The 7488-nt window shown below is 34.3% G+C and overlaps 1 long non-coding RNA gene across 1 annotated transcript; it reads left to right on the forward strand.

The window, feature by feature from the left end:
• The first annotated feature begins 3242 nt into the window (after positions 1 to 3242).
• On the forward strand, positions 3243 to 5670 carry LOC145985726 (uncharacterized). The gene is made up of 3 exons (XR_014441442.1): positions 3243 to 3343; positions 3857 to 3983; positions 5579 to 5670. It is a non-coding gene; the product is annotated as an uncharacterized LOC145985726 (long non-coding RNA).
• The last annotated feature ends 1818 nt before the right edge of the window (positions 5671 to 7488 follow it).

The raw sequence follows: 7488 nt of genomic DNA on the forward strand, positions 1-7488 counted from the left end.
GCCACAACTTATGACTTTGGTCATTCTGACGTCAGTTCAGCAGACAAGTGATAAGCAACTCCTCTCGTGGGAGGATTGGCCGAGTTCAGTGGTGTGTGTGTCTGACGTATCAAATAATAGTTCTCTGACCCGAGCTGACGTTACAGCTTAGCTCGTGTTGATAAACATTTCTTGGAAGCCAATGTATGCGTGCTCAGCATAAATATTGTAGTACGCACGCGTTCATTTCATTCTAGCAAGAGACGAACGAAATATGGCATTGGACTTCTCATTTTTGTTTGCCATCTCGGCTTTTAATTTTAGTTTGCTCCCACAGAGCTTTTGTCTTGATTTTCGATAGTCCAAATTAGATTACGACTTGACACCTGTCAACCAAATCTAATTTCGACTGCATTTTTTTTTCTCCCCTTTAGTTTTAAAGTTAGTCTGTAGTGTTTATTTTCACTGATGTGAATGTATTATTATTTTTCTTCACTAAATAAATAGACAAGGGACTGCATTGGCATAACCGGCACTGTACCTGCAACTTATCTAAACGTTTTAAAAATTCAAAGGATTTTTTTTCGCCCATCTGGATACCGTTACGTATCCCTCATTTTCATTTTCGCGTTACGTTTAGCTAGGCAGCCTGGCAGGAAGTATAGGAAAGTGTTAACTTGAGCGCCAGCTCAGCGAAAAGCATTCGCCAATATTTGCAAAGGAAAATTGATGAGAGAGAAAAAGGGGAGGAGTTTTGATGAGGAGGAAGGAAGTTGGATCTGACTCGGGAGAGACAGGGAGTTGGTCTTGGGTTTTGAAGAGAAGAGGAGAATGGTTCGGGAGTAAGAAAAGGGAGTTTTGAGTTTTGGAGAGAGGAGAGTGAGTTGGATTTTGAAGGAGATTCAGGCTGGATGCAGACTTTTAGAAACTTGTTTGGAAGTGGAGTGCAGCGAAGCTGAGTGACAATTTAAGAGGCGAACTTCGACCAGCGAGTGAGAGTTACTTTAGATGCTCTTCTGTCCACGCTTCTAAAGAGAGAGAGACAGGTAATATACTTTTATAACGCCATCCTTTGCCAATGCAGACTTAAGGTCATAGTAACCCAAATCATGAGAGTTGCCATTTTATAAAGGATTCTGTAAATTTAAGTTTATTCAGGTACCTCCTGCAGTTAGCAGATGCAGCCAAGCGAGAGCTTACGATCTACCGCTAACCCCCAATAGAATAATTACATTCATCTAAAATGCTCCAGGTTTGATCCCCGAACCTTTCGAGGTTCACACGCTTGGTAAAAGTGTGTCACAGTACGTTACTATCATTTTAAGACTTGTTGAGGATTATGTCGAATATTATATTTTGGCGCCCTAGGCATGATTGTGGTTTAGCCCCGCCCCTTCCCGTCGCTGTACCAAGCACCGAACTTGTATGTATGCCCATCGATATTTTCTTCTTATGCCAAGGTTTGTGATATTTACATCCTTCATTTGGAAATGAGGAAACAAAGAAAACTCATTAAAAATAAAATGGGTTATATTTAAATATTCTAGTTTGCATTTCAGATTTAACAAAAGTTTAGCATATTTAAGGATCTTTCAGTTATTTCTTAGTGCCTCAAGAACATGTTTAAAAACGTACTATTGCTCATTCTTTGGTTAAAGAAAATTCCAGCAGTGTGTTACAAGCATATACCTATACCAAGTGTAAATTTTTCCTTCGCATATTATTAAATATAATTTTCGTCAGTAATTTATTATTATTATTAATAATGACAATAGTAATATTTTAATATAAGAATTTGCTGACGTATCGCTGAAGATTTCCCATTGATTCATATTGAGATTTCAAATTTAGAGAACAAATGGGGGCCTTGCTTTTCATTCTCGCGCAGGGACTTGCAATGTGTTGCTACGCCTCTGGACTTCAGTTTTCTTGAATTTTTGGTCGTTTCCCTTTTGTTTATGCTATTTTTTGATTTGATTTCATATAAGAAAATGTAGACATATTATGTTTTAAATTCATATATACATTAATAAAATGATATAGGATTACATGTCTAAGGCTAGTTCTGCACTGTTAGAAGTTACCTTGAAATTTACAATATCCTACAGTAAAAATTTTACGGACTCGACCGTGGATTCGGAAAATACTTCCATACCGTTTTAGACCATCTGGCATAATATTCTAAATGTACTGGCTGAAATTGTATGCATTTCATCAGTAGTGACTGAATGATACTGTTAATCCTGAACCTCCACACATAAATAATTCCAGGGAAGGGTTTAAAAGCTTTACGGGAAAAAATGGCACGGTGTGCTTCAATTGTCCCATTCCTTCACCTATCCTCTACACTGAAAAAAAAACATGCAAATTAGCCGAATTTTATCTGAAAGTCCCAAAATTATAGTAAAATTCAATTTTGGGTTCTAGACCCCATCAGAGTAAAGATATTTTGATCTATTGCGAAGTACTTAATCCCATGGAAGATTTATAAATGAAGAACTGGTCTCCCAATATTGTCCATTTTATTCATAATTTTGTATTTAGGTAAGTAGAATTACATACCTTTGACAAAAAGCCAAGTGAATGGTTAAAAATACAAATTTATGAGTAATTATAATAGTGTACATTTACACAAGTTGGAGGTGTTATATTTAACTTTGTATGTGAAAACAAAATTCAAACTTAGAAATTTTTATCTGTGGCACACTGAGGAATTTTCTAAAAAATTAGATGGCAACACTGATTATCACCAATATTAACTATTTGGATGTTCCATAACATATTGAGCATCCACTTAAAATCCTTCTGCTAGTTCTAAGCAAATAATGTGAAGTAAAAGCAAAATTTTTGTAATAATTCAAAATTCCTTCGGTTTTACGGCATTTTCCAAGAATGACACTTTTACATAAAAACTGAGTGGTACTGACATGGAAGATGTTAGTTCTTGGTGTTATTTTGTATTTCCCTTCAAGTTTAAGCTGTTTATGACTGCAACAATTAGCTTTCATGCATATTTAGCTGTAATTAGGTATCTTATGACTGATTTAAAATTATTTTTCTCTCACAAGAATTACAATTTTGTACAAAATTTGGATTTAAAGTTCCAGTAATCAAACCAATGACACAATATAAGTTTAATACACTAGATTTAGGTAATTTATGGTTTAATTGTTATCATTAAGTTAATAATTTATGGTTTTCATGCTCAAAATTCATTTAATTACAGGTTTTTATGAGAAATTCTGATTTTAAGTCTGGAAAGTAAAAGATATGCCAAGAATTGTGCCAATGGGTAGTGAGCAGTGAAATTTCTGTGGGAGGTCCCAGAAACTGCATTGGAACCTCTTTCGGACAAGATCCACAAGTAAGTTGCTTTCCATGTTTTCAACTAGAACCTGAAGCAACAAAATACCCACCTCTCCTCCCATTAGAAATGGATCCAATAAGTTTTTTATAAGGAATTTGAAATGTTACTCACTCAATGGTTGGAAGTTAGCTTGAAAGATTAATAAAATAAATCATTGTAAAGGTTATTGAAAGTTTTCAATCTTGTGATCTGACAACTATTATTCAATCCCCTTACCTTTAATTTCCATGTGATGGGCTGTATGTGGAAAGAGTGGGTCATGGAATTGAACAATTACTTGAATTGATACTAACACACAGGGCCTACTTTTTTTAAAATGTGCTGCCAATTTATAATACAAACTCCTGTAACTATTTAAGGTCAGAGTGGGCTTTTCTTAAAAGTGGGCCAATTGACATTCATTGAAATAACCCTTCCGTGTACTGAATGCAAGTGTTTTTTTTTTTTTTTGTTTGTTCATATATTTGATATTTTGAATGAGATTCTTAAATTTTATTATTGTTATTACAGGATAGTCCCTAATAGAATGCATGGAAATTATGCTTTCAATTGAGCAAGAATTGATAGAATGCTTGGCTTCCTGAATGCTATATCAGTATCCATTTCAAGCATGCAACACATTGGAGTTTGGCAAAAGGTATGTTGTATCATGTGTGAATGGAACACTGCACAAACTTTCACATAATAATTAAAAAGTTCCAAGTTTGTAGTTAAAATATTTTTAATTCTCCTGAAATATTCACATCAATTCAGTGCATAAAACAGGTGGTTGGGTCAGTGGCAATGTGTTTTTAGTGCTAGACCCATACTTTAATCACCAAACATTCAGAGTTTGAGTCTTCTTGTCAGCATGGATGTGGTTTGTTGTACAGTGAGATGCATAAGAATTTCAAAGGAAATTGTCCATCGCCATGTTTATTGCCCTTGTTTTACGAAATGAGAGCTTTAAAAATGAAACAAAATGTCAAACAAGCTGCTGAAAATTTCTACACCAGCACTTGCATACATAAAAGGTCAGTCCCTAAAAACACGAAAGATGCAGGAGAAATATGAATGAAAAGTGTTATGGACAATTTGCTGACCCAATACTTGTGCATCCCACTATACCATTTATTATTTAATCATAATATTGGTCATTACTCATGTTAGTATTGTCTCTTAGATCTAAAAGATGAATGGTTTAAACACTGAATGCAGTACTGGGTTTACCATATGATTTGGCACACACGGAACGGAAGTAAGGTAAAGCCCCTCATACACAGCGCAATGTGGAAGTTGGGCCCCACCAGTGCTGTGATTCCATAATTTACCACAGCTATACACTAAATTTCATGAAACGTTAAGTGGAGACCATGTTTCCATTAACTATGGATTATGTTTCTATTAAATATATGGATGAAATCTGCAAACTTCTCTAAAAATGTGGAAAACGTGGTGGAATACTAATGATGATGATGATATATGGCATTTTACAAATAAAAAGAGATATGGAATACATATTTTCATGATTGCATTTCAACATGCAGTCTACAGTACAGCATGTTATTGTATCTCAATTTCTTGTTTCATTGCTTTTTTTAATTTTAGTTTTATTTTCTGTTAACCACTTTAATAATAGTCGTAATGACACTGAAAATGAAAACTTGCAAAAACGTACATAAGATGTTCTCTTCTTGTTTTGAACTGACATAATACAGATTTCAATTGTCTCATGACAGTAAAGACACCCAACTAACTGGATTGTCATTGTTCACATAGGAGATGTACTGCGTAGAAATTTTTGCAAAGAAAATTCAGGCTTGACCAGGACACAAACCAAGGTCTTTGGCATACCATGTCATTGCTCTACGGACTGAAATAAACCAGGGTTGGCTTAGTAGCTAAGTTAGTTTAGTTACTTTTTCAAATTAGTTACTCTATGGCTAACTGGGAAGGGAGAGGGTGAGGCAGCTGAAACATGGTACTGATCACATCATCTCCACTGTAGCCAGTAGAGAATGTGGAACCATGTGCCTTCATGGAATAGTGACAATTTCTGCCACCTTTCCACATATGTATTTATTTTTTGAGGGAACTGTATCAATGGAAAATCCCTCCTGAGCTCACGCACCACTGAACACCTTTGACAATGTTATTCTGTTACTTGAGAATTAATGAAATTTTAAATTTATGCTGTTGCAATTGCATTTGGTTTTGTATCAAATTCCTTAATGGTATATTTCTTCTTCCCAGGTGATTTAATCCAGCAGAAGGCTCCTAAGTTAAGAAGAAAAAAACACAAGTGCAATGTAGTAATTATTTGACAAAATGCAAAGAAACAAGTGTAAAGTGAAAATAAATAAAAAGTAAATTATAATTATGTACTTGGTTGATTTGAATAAATTATTTATATTATTTGAATTATTATATCTCATTTGAAAATTCCATTTTTAAAACTGAGGATTGCGCCAATAGCAGGGATGGAAGATTGGTAGTAATGCCAGCAAAAGCCAGCTTTTTTTATCTTATTTTACTTATTTATTTATTAATTTTTTATGTTGAATTGATTCTCTTGGGCTACCGATCAACTGTTTCTGCAACTGTTTCTGAGCTTTTGAGAATAATGCCACTATCTTCAGGCTAGAATTACTTCTTTACCTTTACCCTGAAGATGAGAATAAAGTCAGATCTAGGAACTTCTGAGACTTTTGTAGAATTCATGTGGTCAAGGAGAGAGAATCTGTTCATCATTTGCCTACAGAAAAACTTCGGCTTATTATAGTATTGTGTGTGTTCATGAGTGCAATTTGTGATTTATTTGTTGCATTGTGAGGAACTTGAAGTGAAATTAATTTTTTTTTTCAGTTGAATTACAGATATTTTTGTAATATTTCCTAATTTAAGTAATAATAATTATTGTGCTAACAAAGTAGTCTCATTATGGAAATGTATTTCCATAAATGCTAAAACATTGAAATTTTAAGGTTTGAGGGGTATGTTACCCTTTCTGCTTTATATTATGTTATTCACAGGGTTCCTGAATATCTGAAAACACTGAGAATGTGTTTTTGCTTGGAAGGATTGTAAACATATTTCACCTTTTCCTCATAACAGTTTTTCTTTGTGAATGTATCATATCCTTACAATGCATTCGCGCACACACACATACATATCGTAGTAATAAATGGAGAGGTATAGCTTCAAGTCCACTTTATGTTCAGATAGGCTAATTGGGGCTGGACCTACAGTTTTGAAGTGGAATCCAAACCATTGCATTATGCCTCCACCAGGGTATTGAACTCAGGACTCGATCACAAGGTAAGAATAATAGCATTGTGCCATCAGAGGGCCTGGAAGTATCTAAAAAAATAATTAAAACATTGCCTTCAAGAACATGCTAATTTTGTCCAATGATAATGTATGTCATTGCTGGTTATGGAGTTGGTGGATGCCATACAAATGCTATTTTATTAATAAGTTGTAATTATTATTTTGGTATTTTTGTTTGTGATAATGATTATAAATGATGGAATGGGTATAATAAATACAATGATACACTCATGTATGAACTGGGTTTCATACCTGGCACATTCGTAGTTCGTAGTTCAGTATTTCCCCCTAGTTATACAGGTAATTTTTACTTTCTAACTACTGTAGACCTCTGCAAGGGTACGTAAATCAATTGTGTGTTGTGCAAATGTAAAATTCTCTCTATAAGCCTTAGTATTGTGGAAAACGATGAACTGTGCTGCCAAGGAGTGTTTTAAGCACATACATTGGCAGTGAAATTGGAAATTTTATACCTATGCCAGAACAAAATCAATCATCAATATGTAATGTGAAAATAACTTTTTGACATTAAGTCTGGCCAAAAAAGTATAATTTTTTACATTATGCAAAAAAGTATTCCATCTAAATACAGCCAATTATTGTTTAAATTACGGCATTATGCCGTATTTTTTAAAAAACGAACTTGTTAAAATTACGGTATATTACCGTTTAATATACAGGTATCTGTAAAAAGAAAGTTACGGTCACCATAATTTTTACGGTATCTGGATGGCAGCGAGAATTGACGGCCTTAGACCGTTTCTTCTACTGTCAACTTTTTACAGTGTGGGAGCCAGAACAGGACAGGATATATCTTTTGATTATTGTGGTTG

This window comes from Lepisma saccharinum, chromosome 3 (assembly GCF_977018435.1).
Source record: "Lepisma saccharinum chromosome 3, izLepSacc3.1, whole genome shotgun sequence".
In the NCBI taxonomy this organism is placed as follows: Eukaryota; Metazoa; Arthropoda; class Insecta; order Zygentoma; family Lepismatidae; genus Lepisma; species Lepisma saccharinum.